Below are 17,810 nucleotides of genomic sequence, written 5' to 3' on the forward strand. Positions count from 1 at the left end.
GGAAGGAAAGATTTATGCATATAGTTATGCACCTGAAAAACACTCGGAACCAGAGTAAACGTTTAACACGTATCTGTGCTAGCTCCTTTAGCGTTGTTATTACTGAAAATAACTTTGCAATCCCTTTTCAAAGTAGCCAAATTTGTCACAGCTTCAGCAAATCAATTTCGACTGTTCATTCGAATAAACTCTATTATAACCTTGATATATAAGTTACCTTTCTTCATCGTTACCGGGGAACCTTTTATATTTTGTCACATTGGCAGTAAACTTACCAACAACTTCATTGATCTTTAACTTTTCGAAAAATCATTATATTCATTGAAACCCTATCATGTATTCACCTGCATCTTGTAACGAGAATTGCCATACCTATCATCGGGAATCAGCAATCAGTATTTTGAATCTCGCAGCGTTTCTACATCAACAGTTATATGTATACATATAACATTTATCTTCTAGAATTATGATCTTCAATTCTGAAATTCTGAAAAGCACCCAGTCTACGAATCAATACTCTGAATTTTGAAAAATGCTGATGAAGCAGCAAAAACTGTAAACGACCTTAACAGTAAAAAGTTTGATGATAAAGAATAGTGTATTGGCAAAGCTCAGAAAAAGAGAAGGTTTAGAATTGGAAAACGGATTGAGCAAATTATGAAGGAGGCTGTGGAAAAATCACAAAGACTAAACCTACCTTCAAAGAATCTAAATGACTCAGTATCTGCTAAAGTCGTTAACAAATACCTTGCTCCTGACTCTCAACCCCTACGGACAATTTTCTTCATCATCCTTTGATATTAGAAATTCTAAGATATCATCGTATCTTTCATTATAAATATCCTCGATATTTCTGAAGATATTTTCATAAATATTCTTATCCGAAATCATTTATCTTCTCGCATTATCAGTATTACATCATAAAAGAAACTGTATAGTTTCTATATTCTGTAAACCTTTAAGTTTAAATTATGAATGTTTTTGAAGTAGTGTTGAGAACTGAAGCATGAGTTAGTATAATATAATGACACTTGATCAACGTGATTATATTACAGTAAGTCATGCTGAGTTTCTAATGGAATGTGATAATTCACAGACTATAACGTCATCATGTGCCATGTACACGACTCTTACATTCTATCTAATCTCCAAACATATCGAGAACATATCTTCCTGATAGTTCCACCTTTTCTCTTGAATTCTGGTAATTTAACCAATCAAGATCGTGTTATTACAATATCTCTCTTATAACATTAGTCATGTTCATTCAAAACATCATACCTATGAACTCTGGACCATTATTCACTTGACTTAAAGTCAGGAAGAGAAAACAAAAGTATGAAACTCCAAAATATAAAGGAAACGAAGCGGGTGGATTTATAGTGAAATATCAGACAGAGCAATCGTGACAGATTATCGCAATTAATCAAAGAGGATCCTAGTTTCATTAATTATCGATGAATCAAATCTTATTACGAAGATTTCCTCTAAATTCCTTGATTTCAGGAAATCAACTCTGACTACGTCACCAGACAAGACGAATCAGCATTATTCATTTCACTCTTTTGGTGATAAATTCACTTAATACTCTTCGCGTAATCGAATTGTGTTATCCATATTATTTAATGATGATAAAACTCTATTATTCAACTCATATTCGTCATGAAAGCATATTTATTGTTAGCAATGACCTCGGGACGAAATTTCTTTAACGGGTAGGTACTGTGACGACCTGAAAATTTTCGACCAAATTTAAACTTAAATTTAATATAGTTTCGACACGATAAGAAAAGTCTATTAAACCGAGTCTCAAAATTTTTGAAGTGTTTCATGAAATCATTTGACCTTCGACCAGTTCTGACGATTCACGAACAATTAATTGTAACTTGATATGTGTATATATATATATAATAATAATTGGAAACATAATTTTAAATATTGTATATTGTTGTTACTAAAATTTATTTATGTAAAGTAAAATAAAAATAGGATATTATAATAATTATTATTTAAAAAGTATCTATATATAAATAAAGTGTATTAAATATATATATATATATATAGTTTCGAATTTATTTGGAAAATGATAATAACACTCAATTATCATTCGATTGATAATAAACAAGTTATAAACGAACTTATGTGATTTTAAAATAAACGTTGATATGAAAATGAGTTCTATAAATTTTAGGCTTACTAAAAATGTATTTAGGATTTAGTTATTAAATTTTAACACTTTTTATATTTTACCCAGAATTGAGAGGGACAGTTGATGTAATTTTTATTTATTAAATTAATGATTGAATTTTATATCATAATGACCAAAATAAATAAATATAGTTAATTTAAAAATATGGGATTTTTTCTGAACACTTTTATCCGCCACTGATTTCGCACGATACACAGTCCGTGAAAACTGTCGGTAGAAAGTTACAATTCAACGGCTGCTATATTTGAAATATCTATTTGAATACTATTTAGGTTACTGTGCTTGATTGGAGATTCCTATTTCCTGATTCAATATATATATATATATATATATATATATATATATATATATATATATATATATATATATATATATATATATATATATATATAACCACAAACTCGTTGAACTTCACACAAACTATCAAACTAGATTCATCCCCACCACCATGTGTTGCCTCCTTTTTCTATTTTCTATTCTTTGATTACTAACCCCCACTTGTTATTATTGGTGATACTATATTTCTTTTTGTTATCTATCAACCACTTGATAGAATATCTATTATTTCATGTTAGCCACTATCTATCTTATCTATCAATTTCTTTAGATATATATTGTTATTATATAAACCAAATATTTGTATCTGTATTGGTTTCATCTCATCACCTATAAGCCACCATCCTCCTCAACCTTAAACACCACCAATTTGGCAAACCACCACCACCATAAACAATCATCAAACAACAATCACCAACACATCGTTAGATATAAATGCTACTGCTCGTTGCCATATAGGAGTTTCTGTTTACTGCTACAGAACGTTTCCATGTTCTATTTATCGCTGCTGCATATGCTTTTCAACCGATCATGACAACCTGCAACTAATTCGTTTTCCTGTTTTGTTGTTCCAATCGAAACCACAACCCCATCATCGAAGACCAATATCACCACCACCCTAACTTTCAAACCATAATCACCACCATTGATAACTAGTTGTTGCATTTTACTTTTCCTGTCAAGCCATCATCAAAAGCCAAACAATCATCTTTAATGCTCGTATGGTCCTGTTGCTTTTACTCGCTCCTGTTAATCAAAAAGTCACGCGAGTTAATGGTTGTTACCCATGAAGAAAACCACTTAAACCATAACCATAATCACTCTATCTCTCCTATTCTTAACCGAACCAAATACTCTCACTCTCCCTCTCTCCTAGTTTTATCTCGTGGAAACCGTTAAACACCACCTTCTAATCACCATTAACAACCACGACCACTTTTCTTTATATTTATTTGTATGTATCATCGGCTAACCATCAAACCACCACCGTGAGCACCACTAGAAACCCATCATCGCCATCAATTGAAACACACAAACCGAACCACCATAGAGCTAATTAGCTGTAACTGCTATGTTTCTGTTTACACTCGAATATTTTGGTAACCAGACCCACCACAACAAACACCTCATCACCACTACATCAATCTATATGTTTCTTTTCTTTCTTTTCTTCGGACGACACCCAAACGCAGCAGAAGTGCTGCTACATCACGAATTTTTGGGTTAAAGGAAGATGAATACCGTGTTGTTTATTTTTATGTTACAGCTGCACTATTATGGTTTTCAGTTTCTTAACCCACGTATCAATTAAATAAAGATTGGGCCACTTAAACAATATTAGTTTGTAACTTGGGATTTCATCATTTGGGCTTGCTTCTATCATTGGGCCGAGGATCCAGCTAGCTTGTCTGATGGGCTGCATTGGTGTACAACACACATACACATGGAACATTTTTTTTTATATGTTATGAAACTAAGTGATGACTATGATGATGATGATCTTCGCTGAATGATGAGTGATAGGATAATGTTATAATACAGCGAGTATGGTAATAAGGATGATGTTATACGATGTATGGTGATGATGGTGAATGATGATGTAGATAATCGTGATGATAAGGATCGTGTGATGAACATGATGATACGTGAAACATGATGGTGGTCTGTGGATAATAAGTTAATAAAGATGATGATGATGATAATTGAGTATGTAAGATAAGAAAAACCAACAGAAATGTTTAGGTTAAAACGAATTAACCTGTGCATATTTTAGAAATGAAAGAGCAGCGTGTTAGTAGTGTTGATGGTTAAACGAGGGGTCTAGTGTTCGAACCTACGCTGCTGCAGCTTATATATATATATATATATATATATATATATATATATATATATATATATATATATATATATATATATATATATATATATATATATATATTTACAAATAGCTGACAAGTTGGGTCAAGAGTCATTGGGCTTGATTAATTATTCTTGGGCCGAATTAAGATGTTGGATCAAGCTTTGATAAGTCTGATTATTTTCTTTGGACCAAGCAACATGGACTAGTCATTTATCTTAATGGACTTCAAATGGGTAATTATTATTATTATTAATACTATTATTAATGTTATTTTTTTTAGAGTTGTATTATTAATATTATTATTATTATTATTATTATTATCATTATAATTATTAATAGTAATATAAAATTATCAATATCATTATTATTATCAATAGTAGTAAGATTATTATTATATTAGTTATTATTATTATTATTATTAATAAAACTATTATTATTGAAATTACCATTTTTATTTAAACCTATCATTTTTATTTATTTATTATTAGTATTATCATTATTATTATTATTTTTATCAGTAACATGATTATTATTATTATTAACATTATTTTATCAAATAAATATTAAATACATAAAAACATATTTGATAAATAATCATATTAATATTACATAAAATCTTAGAATAAACATATTAACATATAATATAACAAGTATATTATTAATACTAATATATATATAAACTTGCTCGATTACGATTATATGCTTTAATAGATATACAATTGATATAGGTTCGTGAATCCGAGGCCAACCCTGCATTGTTCCGTATCATCGTATGAATATTTTTACTACAAAATATTGTAGAGTGAGTTTCATTTGCTCCCTTTTAAAATGTTTTTGCAATATATATTTTTGGGACTGAGAATACATGCGCTACTTTTTAAATGTTTTACGAAATAGACACAAGTAATCGAAACTACATTCTATGGTTGAATCATATACCAGATATCGCCCTTGTTGAACTTGGTAGCCTAAGAATTGGTGTTTATTATAATTGCCACCAATTGACGCGAATCCTAAAGATTGATCTATGAGCTTTGACACGCCCCAGTAAGAGAATTTGAACTGCTTTAGTACTTCGATATTTATATATGGGGATATTCTAGATGCATTTTATTAATGTCGGTTACCAGGTGTTCACCATATGAATGAATTTTAATTCGCGAGTTACGCGTGACAATATATGAGATCTTGTGGTCTATTAAAATGATGAAAATGAATAATTATGATAAACTAATGAACTCACCAACCTTTTGGTTGACACTTTAAAGCATGTTTATTCTCAGGTATGAAAGAAATCTTTCGCTGTGCATTTGCTCACATTAGAGATATCACTTGGAGTCATTCATGACATATTTCAAAAGACGTTGCATTCGAGTCGTCGAGTTCATCAAGATTATTATTAAGTCAATTATAGTTGGATATATTATGAAATGGTATGCATGCCGTCAACTTTCGATGTAATGAAAGTTTGTCATTTAAAAACGAATGCAATGTTTGTAAAATGTATCATATAGAGGTCAAGTACCTCACGATGTAGCTAAATGTAATGTATTCGTCCTGATAGATTAGGGCGGGTTGCTTCATGTGGTATTAGACCTAATAACTAGACCTAATAATATATCACCACCGAACCCGACCAAGCTCGGAACATATCACCCATAGCATAACCTCACCTCTCCACCACAAAAAGTAGCATCCGTACAACAGCACACCAGCAAGCACCATCCACCGGGCAACCCAAGAACACCCACCCTGAGACCAGACAACCGACGAAGACCCCCATAAAACAGACTAAACCATCGAACGGGATGTCGAAAAGCCCTAGAGGGACCTCACCCGAAATCCTCATTTTTCGAAGTCGAAAAGACAACGGCGACAACAACGAAAATTCAACCCGAACCAGAACAACGACAGGGAGAATGGAGCGAACTGAACCAACTCATAAAGCTAAAGACCATAAACCACCCTTAAAACGACCAACTAACACCGAAGGCCGAAATTTTGGCAGGAACTTCGGCCACCGCAGACAGCCATCTGCAGAGAAACAAACATCAGAGAACGAGAGAATGTAAGACGCCATTTTCTAAAAGATGCATAAACCGACGGCAAAAAGAACACGCGAAATAGAAACTTAAGAGAAAAGTTGGCAACAAAATCCGGCAAAAAAACGCCGGAGACAAAGCTCCGAAGCCCTCAAATCAGGCGGCCAGAAGGGAGCAAAAGGGACGACAGCCAACAAAAACGGCAACCTACACCTCGTTGAACTCAGATCACAAAGGAGATCCTCACCTGAGATCTCGGAGGTGCATGGTGCCGAAGCTATCGCCGGAAAAAATGAAATTCAACTCCAGGCAACACACAACTAACACCAAAAAGAAAAGCAACAAGAAACCTTACCTAAAGAAGAACCGGAGACACAGAGTGCGTTTTGACCCGAATACAACGCCTGTACCGCCGGAGCCGCCAAAAGAGAAGGTGGCCGACGTCCAAGTTAACGGAAGGTGAAGGAGAGCACCGGATCTGAGAGAAGAGAAAAGGCAGACTAAAAAAGACCCATCGGACCTCCGACGAAATGCCGAAGGCCGAACCATTAACACACAGAGGCTACAAACTGACGAACAACTACACAAAACGCGAGCGAGAGGAGCCGAAGGTGAACAACGTCACCGGAAAGCATGAAAAAGGGTTACTGGTGGTAGGTAGAAAGTTTATAGAGAAGGGAGAGAAAGGAAAGTTTTTGACGCTTACTTCAAATAACTACTACTCGGTAGTAAAAAGCCAATAATAATCCATATATACCTACATGTTAATGCGCGTTAAATAGATCCTCTCTCTCTCCATCTCTCTCTCTCTATATATATATATATATATATATATATATATATATATATATATATATATATATATATATATATATATATATATATAACACTATACTCCTATTGTCTTCGTCCCATCTTAAGTGTCTACTGTTGATTTTTCAAAATCTTTCTTTGTCAACTTGAACTGTAAATATTTTTATTTATGTTATATAATATTTGATGAAACTTATATGAATGAAAACACATTTAAAACTTAATTCATTCGTATAATTTCCATCAAAGATTTTATAGAACAAATAAAAATATGGGTTAAGGCTAGGGCTGTAAATGAGCAGAGCTACTTGCGAGCTCCTCGAGCTCGACTCGTTAAAAGCTCGATTCGATCCGAGCCTAAACGAGCTCGAGTTCAAGCTTGAACTTTATTTAAAGCTCGTTTAGTAAACGAGCTCAAGCTCGAGCTTCATATCTCGAACTTGAACAAGCTCGCGAGCCTAAACGAGCTTTTCATTTATATACATCAAAATATTAACTATTTTAATAATATCATATATAATCATAATAATTACTATCATATAAATAATAGGTGAAAGAATAATATATTAAATCTTATTTTATGTAGCTAAAAATTACAAAAACAATAAATATGAAATATAATAAATTAAAATTATATAACGAAAAAAATAATATTATACGTTAACGAGTTGAGTTCGAACCGAGCTCGAACGTGTAAAATATCAAACGAGTCGAGCTCGAGCTTAATATATTAGGCTCGAACCGAGCCGAGCTCGAACTCGAGCTCTATGAAACTCAAACGAGCTGAGCTCGAGCCTGGCAGTGTTCGGGCTCGGCTCGGCTCGTTTACAGCCCTAGTTAAGGCTACTCAAGAGTCATATACTTTTTTTTATCCCGATGTAGGCCATATACCAAAAAATACTAATGTAGGTCACATACTTTCAAAAAGTGTATCGATGTAAAAAAAAGGTAACCTGTTACCGACTAAACATGTCACCTTTTGTTTACATCGATATAATTTTTGAAAGTATGTGACCAGCATTAGTATTTATTCGGGTATATAGCTGTAACATCCTCAATCAGGCCTAGATGTAAGATTACTAGTTTGCCCTTAAGTTAGTATTGTGTTACTGTAAGCTTTTATTTTTATTTAATATTTATTATTATTTAATGATGTGGTTAGGACCAGTTCGTGACAAGGGTCACAGAACAGGTTTGTTTATTTAATTTGGACTCCGTCTGGGTTGCCAAATGACGTACGAAAGATATCAGATAACTGATAAATACCCGAGTATCGCACAGTGTGGGAATTAAACCCAATTAAGTGACTAGTGCTGTCTCTCTCATGAATTTTTCCAGAACCATCTCACACACACACCGTACCTTCCCTTCCACCTACAATCAAACCCTAATCCTTGATCTTTATCTAGAGCTCAAATTGTTCATATCTTTGTGTTCCTTGTGATTCACTGATTCTTTTAAGGTAAGAATCACAAGCTTCCATGCTCTAATCTTTGAGAAATTTAAGGTTTTGTGTTAGTTTTCATAAAAGTGTAAATTTGTGTCAAAACAAGTGATTTAAGTGTTGTTATGGTCAAATTGTTGTGGGTTTTGAGTCTATAACAAGTAGTGAACAAGTTGTGGTCGATTTTAGTGTTTAAAACGAGCTCTAGATCGAGATTTGAGGATTTCATCGTGAAGTCCATAGCCTTTGTTCAGTTTCTGGTGAAGATGAACACGGTCGGCCGACTGTCGGTCGACAGTCGACCGACTGAGGGTTGAACCAGTTGACGAAGACAACCGATCGACTGTTGAGTGAACTGACCGACTGAGATTTACCTTCGGCCGATTGATGTAATACCAAATGAATCGACTGACTGGGAAGGTCAGTCTACCAATTGTGTCGACAGTCGACCGACTGTAAGAGTCAGTCGACCGACTAAGTGTCCAGGGCAGAATATTTTACCTAAGTGTTGATTTTTATCCGTTATGCTGCCCATTTGTATTTTGATGGTCAGGATGTAAATTTTGAAAGTGCATAAGTGTTAAGCAAAATTTTTAGCGGATAGTTTTTGATACAAAAATTTATATATTGTGTTATTTGATGTTAACAAACAGAAACTAACTTGTGTATATCTTTTTCTCAGGAGAAAAGGAGAAAGAGAAGGTTCAGTGATTAGATAGCTGAATACCTTCTCGTTTTCTGGTATTTGGTGAGTGGGACTAACTGGAGAATATAGTATATAGAAGCATGTTATATTATGATTGCCATGCTTGTTAGATATACTTATTGTTGTGGTTAGTTAGTACTTGTGATGACTTCATGTTAGTTGATGCTTGTTTGCTGGAGCCCAGTGTGTCCCTATTGTGTGGTAGCCTCGGTAGGAGAGATCAACCTGCGGGTTGGGTTCCTCTGTGGTAGCCTAGACAACCGTGGTGTATATATATGTGAATGACGCGTCCATCGCGTGTGGATTATGTATATACATACGGTGGTGGAGGAACTTCTGGTAAGCCCCAGTCCGATCAGCTGGTGGTTAATGGTTTGGCCGAGCAGTCAGAGTCTCTATAGACGGCACTTGGGTGATGTTTGTGTGTTAGACTATTGTGACATGATTAGTATAACACTTATGTATGCTATGGCCTGTAGTTAGTTGTACTCACTTAGCTTCGTGCTAATTCCTCTCCATCTCCTCCCTGCAGGTTGATAGCTTTTGTAGATAGTGCTTTTTGGGAGAAGACGGGCATGGTGATGTTATGTTTGACAGGATTAACTCTGATGTGATCTTTTATAGTTTAAACTGTGTTCTTTTGAAAACAGATTGTAACTACATCTTCTCCGTATAAATATGTATTTTGTAATGACACGTGACACTGGTTGTCTTAGCAATAGTTAATGTTTATTTTGTAATTAATAAATCAATGCTTCCGCTACGTTTTAAAAAAAAAAATAGCGGTGTCACAAGTTGGTATCAGAGCTGAGTTTGGCAGCATGTGCATTGTGATCTTCATGTCATGTTCCCAAACTTAGAAGAGTCATGTCAAACATAATATGCTGGAGATGGGTTAAGTGAGTATTAGGACAGGATATATGTTAGTTGTTAGTACTAACAGAATTTATACTAAGCTTTGGTGTGAGTGTTGTGGTAGTTCAGTAATGGCAGATAATGAAGCAACCACTACTGGCCCTACTATCCCTGGAACTGGTACTTTTAGAGCCCCTGACGAAGATGGACATGTGTTTTCAGAAGAAGAAACTTCTCAAGAAGTAATAGAACTTCAAAGTCGGTTACTAGAAGCTCAGGAGAAAATTAAGGAATTGGAACAAGAACGGGCGCAATGGAACCCTAATACCACTGCGTTAAACACAAATTTTCCTTCAAACCTTTATAATCAAGCCGGTGGCAGTTCCCAATCACAGTTTCCACAAAATACCTATCAAAACTATCAAATTCCATTTCCGTTTAACCAGACTTTTCCTAATCAAATGATGTACCCATTTCAAGTCCCTGAGACAAGAAGGAAGTGTACCTATAAATAGTTTATGGACTGCAAACCTCCTGAGTACAGTGGTCACACAAACCCTACAATGACCCTTAATTGGCTAAGAGAAGTAGAGAGAGCGTTGGAAGCATGTTTTTGTGAGCCTGAATCTATGGTACTGTTTGCTAGTAGTCTTCTCAAAGGTGAAGCAATGGAGTGGTGGGATTCTATTACTGCATATTTACCCAAAGAACATATCAGTCAGATAACTTGGGAACAGTTCGCTGCTAAGGTTCGTGAGCAGTATTGTTCTGAGTATGAGATGGAAAGATTGAAAACTGAGTTTATGAGTATGAAGATGACAGAAAGTATGACAATTGATGAGGTTTTCAGAGACTTCACATTGAAACTAAGGTTTGTTCAGCAATGGGTACCAACTGAAAAGGATAAGATTCAGCATTTTATGCGGGTGATTAAGCCAGAATATAGAACAATTGCGAGATTTGCAACCACATTGGTACAGACTCATGAGATGACGAAGATTACTGAAGGTGATATCATGGTAGCAAAAAGAGAAAGTTCGAAAAGTAGATCTTTTGGAGGAAAATCAGAAAGTCAATCGGGTGGTCAGTCTGTTCGGCAATCAAGTAAGCAATCAGGATTTCGTGGTAAGAAGTCAGGTGGGTTTAAACAGAAAAGTAAGTCTGGTATTAGTGGATCAGGTTCAAGTCAGTCTGGGTGGTGTAATGTTTACAAGTCGACCCATCTCGGTCCGTGTTCTCTAATGACTAGAAGGTGTTTAAAATGTGGAGTGTTAGGTCATGAATCAACAGCTTGTTCTTTTAAGTCTAATGTTTGTTGGAGTTGCCATCAAGAGGGGCATAGATCAGCGAATTGTCCATCTACGTCGAGAGCCAGTTCTGGGGCAGGGTCAGGGGCGAGGTCAGTAACTTCTGGGGGATCTTCTACTTCTACTGCTGGGCAGAAGAGAAAGAATCCTCCAACTGCATAGGCAAGGGCATTTCAGATGATGGTAAACGCTGCAACTGCTACCGATGACGTCATTACCAGTATGTTCTTGGTTAATTCCTTGCCAGCTCGTGTGTTGTTTGATTCAGGAGCGAATCGATCTTTTATGTCCTTAGGCTTCTGTGATAAGTTGAAGTTGCCTGTTAGGATGTTAGATGAGCCTTTGGGAATAGAAGTAGCTGATGGTAAAATGGTTCCATGCACATCATCTGTGTCTGGAATTACCATCGAAATAGACGGCCATTCCTTCCCTTTAACCTGTTTGTTGATGCCTATACTTAGCTTTGATGTAGTCATAGGTATGAATTGGTTAAGAGCTAATAGGGCTAATATTAAGTGTGATAAGAAGATGATTTCTTTCCGTTTGGCCGACGGATCTCGAGTGATAGCTAGGGGAGAGCGCAGTGGATTTAACTTCCCTATGGTTTCCCTAATGAAAGCTCATAAGGCAATAACGAAAGGGTGTGATTCATTCTTAGCCTACATGATTGATGTTAAGAAAGAGAAGAAGCAGGTGACCGATATTCCCGTTGTGTCAGAATTTCCAAAAGTATTTCCAGATGATTTACCAGGGTTACCTCCAGTACGTGAAGTAAAGTATAAAATTGATTTAGTTCCAGGTGCTACGCCAGTTGCAAATGCTCCTTGCAGATTAGCTCCGTCAGAAATCTGAGAAATGATGTCTCAGATTCAGAAACTGTTAGATAAGGGGTTTATCCGACCAAGTTCTTCACCGTGGGGTGCTCCTGTTTTGTTTGTGAAAAAGAAAGATGGGTTGCTTCGTATGTGTATAGATTACTGCGATTTGAATAAGAGAACAATAAAGAATAAGTATCCGTTACCGAGAATAGATGATTTATTCGATCAGTTATAGGGTGCTTCTTATTTTTCAAAGATTGATTTACACTCAGGGTATCATTAGGTACGTGTTGCAGAGAGTGATATACCGAAAACAGCGTTCAGAACTAGATATGGTCATTATGAATTTTTAGTTATGCCATTTGGGTTAACAAACGCGCCAGCAGTGTTGATGGATCTCATGAACAGGGTGTGTCGTCAGTATCTTGACAAGTTTGTTATTGTCTTCATAGATGATATCTTGATATATTCGAAAACCGAGAAGGATCATGCTACACATCTGAGGTTAGTGTTAGAACTTCTAAAATAGGAACAGTTGTACGCTAAGTTCTCCAAATGTGAATTTTGGTTGCGAGAAGTACAGTTTCTGGGTCATGTAATTTCTGAACAGGGAATTAAAGTGGACCAGTCTAAGATAGAGGCCGTAATGAATTGGAACTTACCGAAAACGCCGATAGAAATTAAGAGTTTTCTAGGTTTAGTAGGTTATTACCGCTGATTTATCAAAGACTTCTCTAAAATAGCAGGTCCGTTGAATAAGTTAACTAGAAAAGATGTAGCCTTTCGATGGACTGATGAACAAGAAAAGGCTTTTCAGATTCTTAAACAGTTATTATGTCAAGCGCCGGTTTTAGCTTTACCAGAGGGAACAGAAGATTTTGTGGTCTATTGTGATGCGTCACGTTCAGGTCTGGGTTGTGTTTTGATGCAAAGAAATAAAGTTATAGCGTATGCTTCACGACAGTTGAAGAATCATGAACGAAACTACCCTACTCACGATTTAGAGTTAACTGCAGTTGTGTTTGCTTTGAAGCTTTGGAGACATTATTTGTATGGTACACATTGTGAAATCTATACAGATCATAAGAGTCTTCAATATATCTTTTCGCAGAAAGAATTAAATATGTGTCAACGTCGATGTTTAGAATTGATTAAAGACCACGATTGTGAGATTAAGTACCATCCGGGTAAAGCAAATGTGATCGCAGATGCTCTGAGTCGCAAGAAAACTATCAAAAATGTTAGATTTATAAGAATTGAAATAGTTTCAGACTTGATTGATCGATTGAAAACCATTCAATTAGTAGCTTTGAATGACGAAAACCTAAAGACTGAACAAATGACTAACAGAAAATTTGACCTATGCAATGATTCTAGAGGATTAAAGACCTATAAATCGAGGGATTTGAGGGATTTAATCCTTACTGAAGCGCATAAATCGAGATTGACCGTGCATCCAGGTAGTACTAAGATGTACCGAGACTTGAAAACATTGTATTGGTGGCCAACAATGAAGACAGATGTTGCAGGTTTCGTTGAGAAATGTCATATTTGTGCGTAAGTTAAAGCAGAACATCAGAAACCATATGGATCTCTACGACTGTTAGAAATTCCTCAGTGGAAATGGGATCATATAACGATGGATTTTGTAACCAAGTTACCCCGAACCCAGAAAGGACACGACATGATCTGGGTGATTGTGGATCGTTTAATAAAGAGTGCTCACTTTTTAGCTACTCGTGAAACAGCTTCGTTGAGTGATTTGGCATAGTTATACTTGAAAGAAATCATTAGTCGTCATGGTGTACCATTGTCAATAGTTTCCGATAGAGATTCGAGGTTTGTATCAAACTTCTAGAACAGCTTACAACAGAATCTGGGTATGCGTGTGAATTTAAGTACATCATATCATCCACAAATAGACGGTCAGAGTGAACGAATGATTCAAACGTTAGAAGACATGTTGAGAGAGTGTGTCTTAGAATATGGTGGTTCTTGGGATTTGCATCTTCCACTGATAGAGTTTACTTACAACAATTCGTATCATTCGAGTATTGGAATGCCACCATATGAAATGTTGTATGGTCGTAAGTGTAGAACTCCGACATGTTGGTTAGAAGCAGGTGAGAAACAATTTGCAGGTCCCGAAATTGTTCAGTTAACTGCAGAAAAAGTTGAAATTGCACGTGAGAAGTTAAAAGCAGCTAGAGATCGACAAAAGATGTATGCTGATCCGCGTAGGCGTCCGGTAATTTTTAATGTAGGTGATCGTGTATACTTGAAGGTATCACCGTGGAAAGGGGTGATCAGATTTGGCAAACGTGGTAAACTAGCTCCGAGGTTTGTTGGGCCATTTCCAATCATAGAAATTCTGAATGATCAAACTGTTGTTTTAGATCTTCCATCAGAGTTAGCAGGAATTCACAACACGTTCAACGTGTGCTATCTGAGAAAGTGCAAAGTAGACGATGAAAGTCAGATTCTTCCATTGAAAGATTTGAAAGTCGACTTGACTAAGAAATTAGTAGAAGAGCCGGTTAGAATAGTGGATAAGAAAGTCACAAAGTTAAGAAAGAAACAGATTCCAATGGTGTTAGTGGAATGGCGGCACAGTTTAGGTTCTAACTTGATGTGGGAAACCGAGAAGTTAACGAGGGTGCGCTATCCCCATTTGTTTGACCTTGACCAGATTCCGAGGACGGAATCTTCTTAAGGGGGTAGATTTGTAACATTCTCAATCGGGCCTAGATGTAAGATTACTAGTTTGCCCTTAAGTTAGTATTGTGTTACTATATGCTTTTATTTTTATTTAATATTTATTATTTTTTAATGATGTGGTTAGGACCAGTTCGTGGCAAAGGTCACAGAACAGGTTTGTTTATTTAATTTGGACTCCGTCTGGGTTTCCAAATGACGTACGAAAGATATCAGATAACTGATAAATACCCGTGTATCACACAGTGTGGGAATTAAACCCAATTAAGTGACTAGTGCTGTCTCTCTCATGCATTTTTCTAGAACCATCTCACACACACACCGTACCTTCCCTTCCACCTACAATCAAACCCTAATCCTTGATCTTTATCTAGAGCTCAAATTGTTCATATCTTTGTGTTCCTTGTGATTCACTGATTCTTTTAAGGTAAGAATCACAAGCTTCCATGCTCTAATCTTTGAGAAATTTAAGGTTTTGTGTTAGTTTTCATAAAAGTGTAAATTTGTGTCAAAACAAGTGATTTAAGTGTTGTTATGGTCAAATTGTTGTGGGTTTTGAGTCTATAACAAGTAGTGAACAAGTTGTGGTCAATTTTGGTGTTTAAAACGAGCTCTAGATCGAGATTTGAGGATTTCATCGTGAAGTCCGTAGCCTTTCTTCAGTTTCTGGTGAAGATGAACACGGTCGGCCGACTGTCGGTCGACAGTCGGCCGACTGAGGGTTGAACCGGCCGATTGACGAAGACAACCGACCGACTGAGATTTACCTTCGACCGATTGATGTAATACTAAATGAATCGACCGACTGGGAAGATCAGTCGACCGGTTGTGTCGAAAGTCGACCAACTGTAAGAGTCAGTCGACCGACTGAGTGTCCAGGGCAGAATATTTTACCTAAGTGTTGATTTTTAGCCATTATGCTGCCCTTTTGTATTTTGATGGTCAGGATGTAAATTTTGAAAGTGCATAAGTGTTAAGCAAAATTTTTAGCGGACAGTTTTTGATACAAAAATTTATATATTGTGTTATTTGATGTTAACGAACAGAAACTAACTTGTGTATATGTTTTTCTCAGGAGAAAAGAAGAAAGAGAAGGTTCAGTGATTAGATAGCTGAATACCTTCTCGTTTGCTGGTATTTGCTGAGTGAGACAAACTAGGGATGGCAATGGGCGGAAACAAACCCGTGACCCGCGGGTACCCGTGCCCGTGATGGGCGGATATTTATGAAAAAATGTACCCGCGGGCACGGGTCGGGTAAAAAAAATTTACCCGTTGGCGGGTCGTCGGTATTTTATACCCGTCGCAGGTAAAACCCGACCCGTGAATCCGTGATGCCTGTTTGAGCTACCCGCGGGTATACCCATTTACCCGCATACATATACTTAATTATATATTATATAAATTAACTTTTTGTGTATTTTTATAATTATTCGCGGGTAAAACCCGCGGGTAATGGGTATCCGTTACTAAAAATCAATTAAAGTGTACATATTGTATACCCGCGGGTTTACCCGCTGTGAAGATCCTTCCAAATCCCTTTGGACGAATACATCATTCATTGATTTCATAGTGAGGTTTTGACCTCTATATGATACGTTTTGTAAACATTGCATTCTTTTGAAAAGGCACACCATAAATGAATATATAAATCCAAGGTTTTCAACGTCTGATGATTTCTACGTATAGACAATCACCGTATATAATAGTTTACAATACTACATCCGTTGACAATGCAGTCAAAATAAGATACATGGTGATGATTTTGTGAATGCAAAGTTTTCTTGAATAAAGCATGTATGACTCCATGCACATAGCTTGTACAACGTATAAGCAAATAGCGGAAGACTTCTAGGAACCTGAGAATAAACATGTTTAAAAGTGTCAACACAAAGGTTGGTGAGTTCATAGTTTTAATGTTGCGCATAATCTGTATATAAATGTAAGGACCCGACTTTGTATTACCAAAAACACGACAAACTTTTTTTTTAGATATGTGCCAGACCATCTGGAAGGCGTCCAGGTCTCTGGACGGCATCCAGTTACAAAAGACAGGACGGCGTCCCTAAATCAGGACGGCGTCCAATTGAACTAAAAGTTCCTGATCAGTTTTTCAGTTTCACGCGGGCGAAAAACTCGCTTCCCAACACTTTTAAACGAAACGGTTTTCACAACATATTAGTATCATTATAATTAAGAGATTTCCACAATAAAATCGAGTTTTACAACACCGGGCCTACATCGACCCAAATTAAGACAAAGTGACCATTTCGACCCACTTATATATATATATATATATATATATATATATATATATATATATATATATATATATATATATATATATATATATATATATATATATATATATATATATATATATATATATATATATATATATATATATATACACGGATTAGGACTCTATAACCCAACCCGATACCAAGAGCATAATCCCGGGGACTACCAAATCCCCAATCCACGTCCGTATATCCAAAAGCTACCCCATCAAGCTCAAGCGCTCCTAAGCATCTAGTATAACAACTAGTTGGCTTCATAATCATAATACCTGTAAAAAGGTAAACAACGAGAGGGGTAAGCTAAAAGCTTAGTGAATGCAATAATTATACATATACATATATAACCCATCTATTTGCAATCACCTCCACCAAATACCTCATACGAACTTGTAACTCAAATAGCAT

Source organism: Rutidosis leptorrhynchoides, chromosome 5 (genome assembly GCF_046630445.1).
Source record: "Rutidosis leptorrhynchoides isolate AG116_Rl617_1_P2 chromosome 5, CSIRO_AGI_Rlap_v1, whole genome shotgun sequence".
Classification (NCBI taxonomy): Eukaryota; Viridiplantae; Streptophyta; class Magnoliopsida; order Asterales; family Asteraceae; genus Rutidosis; species Rutidosis leptorrhynchoides.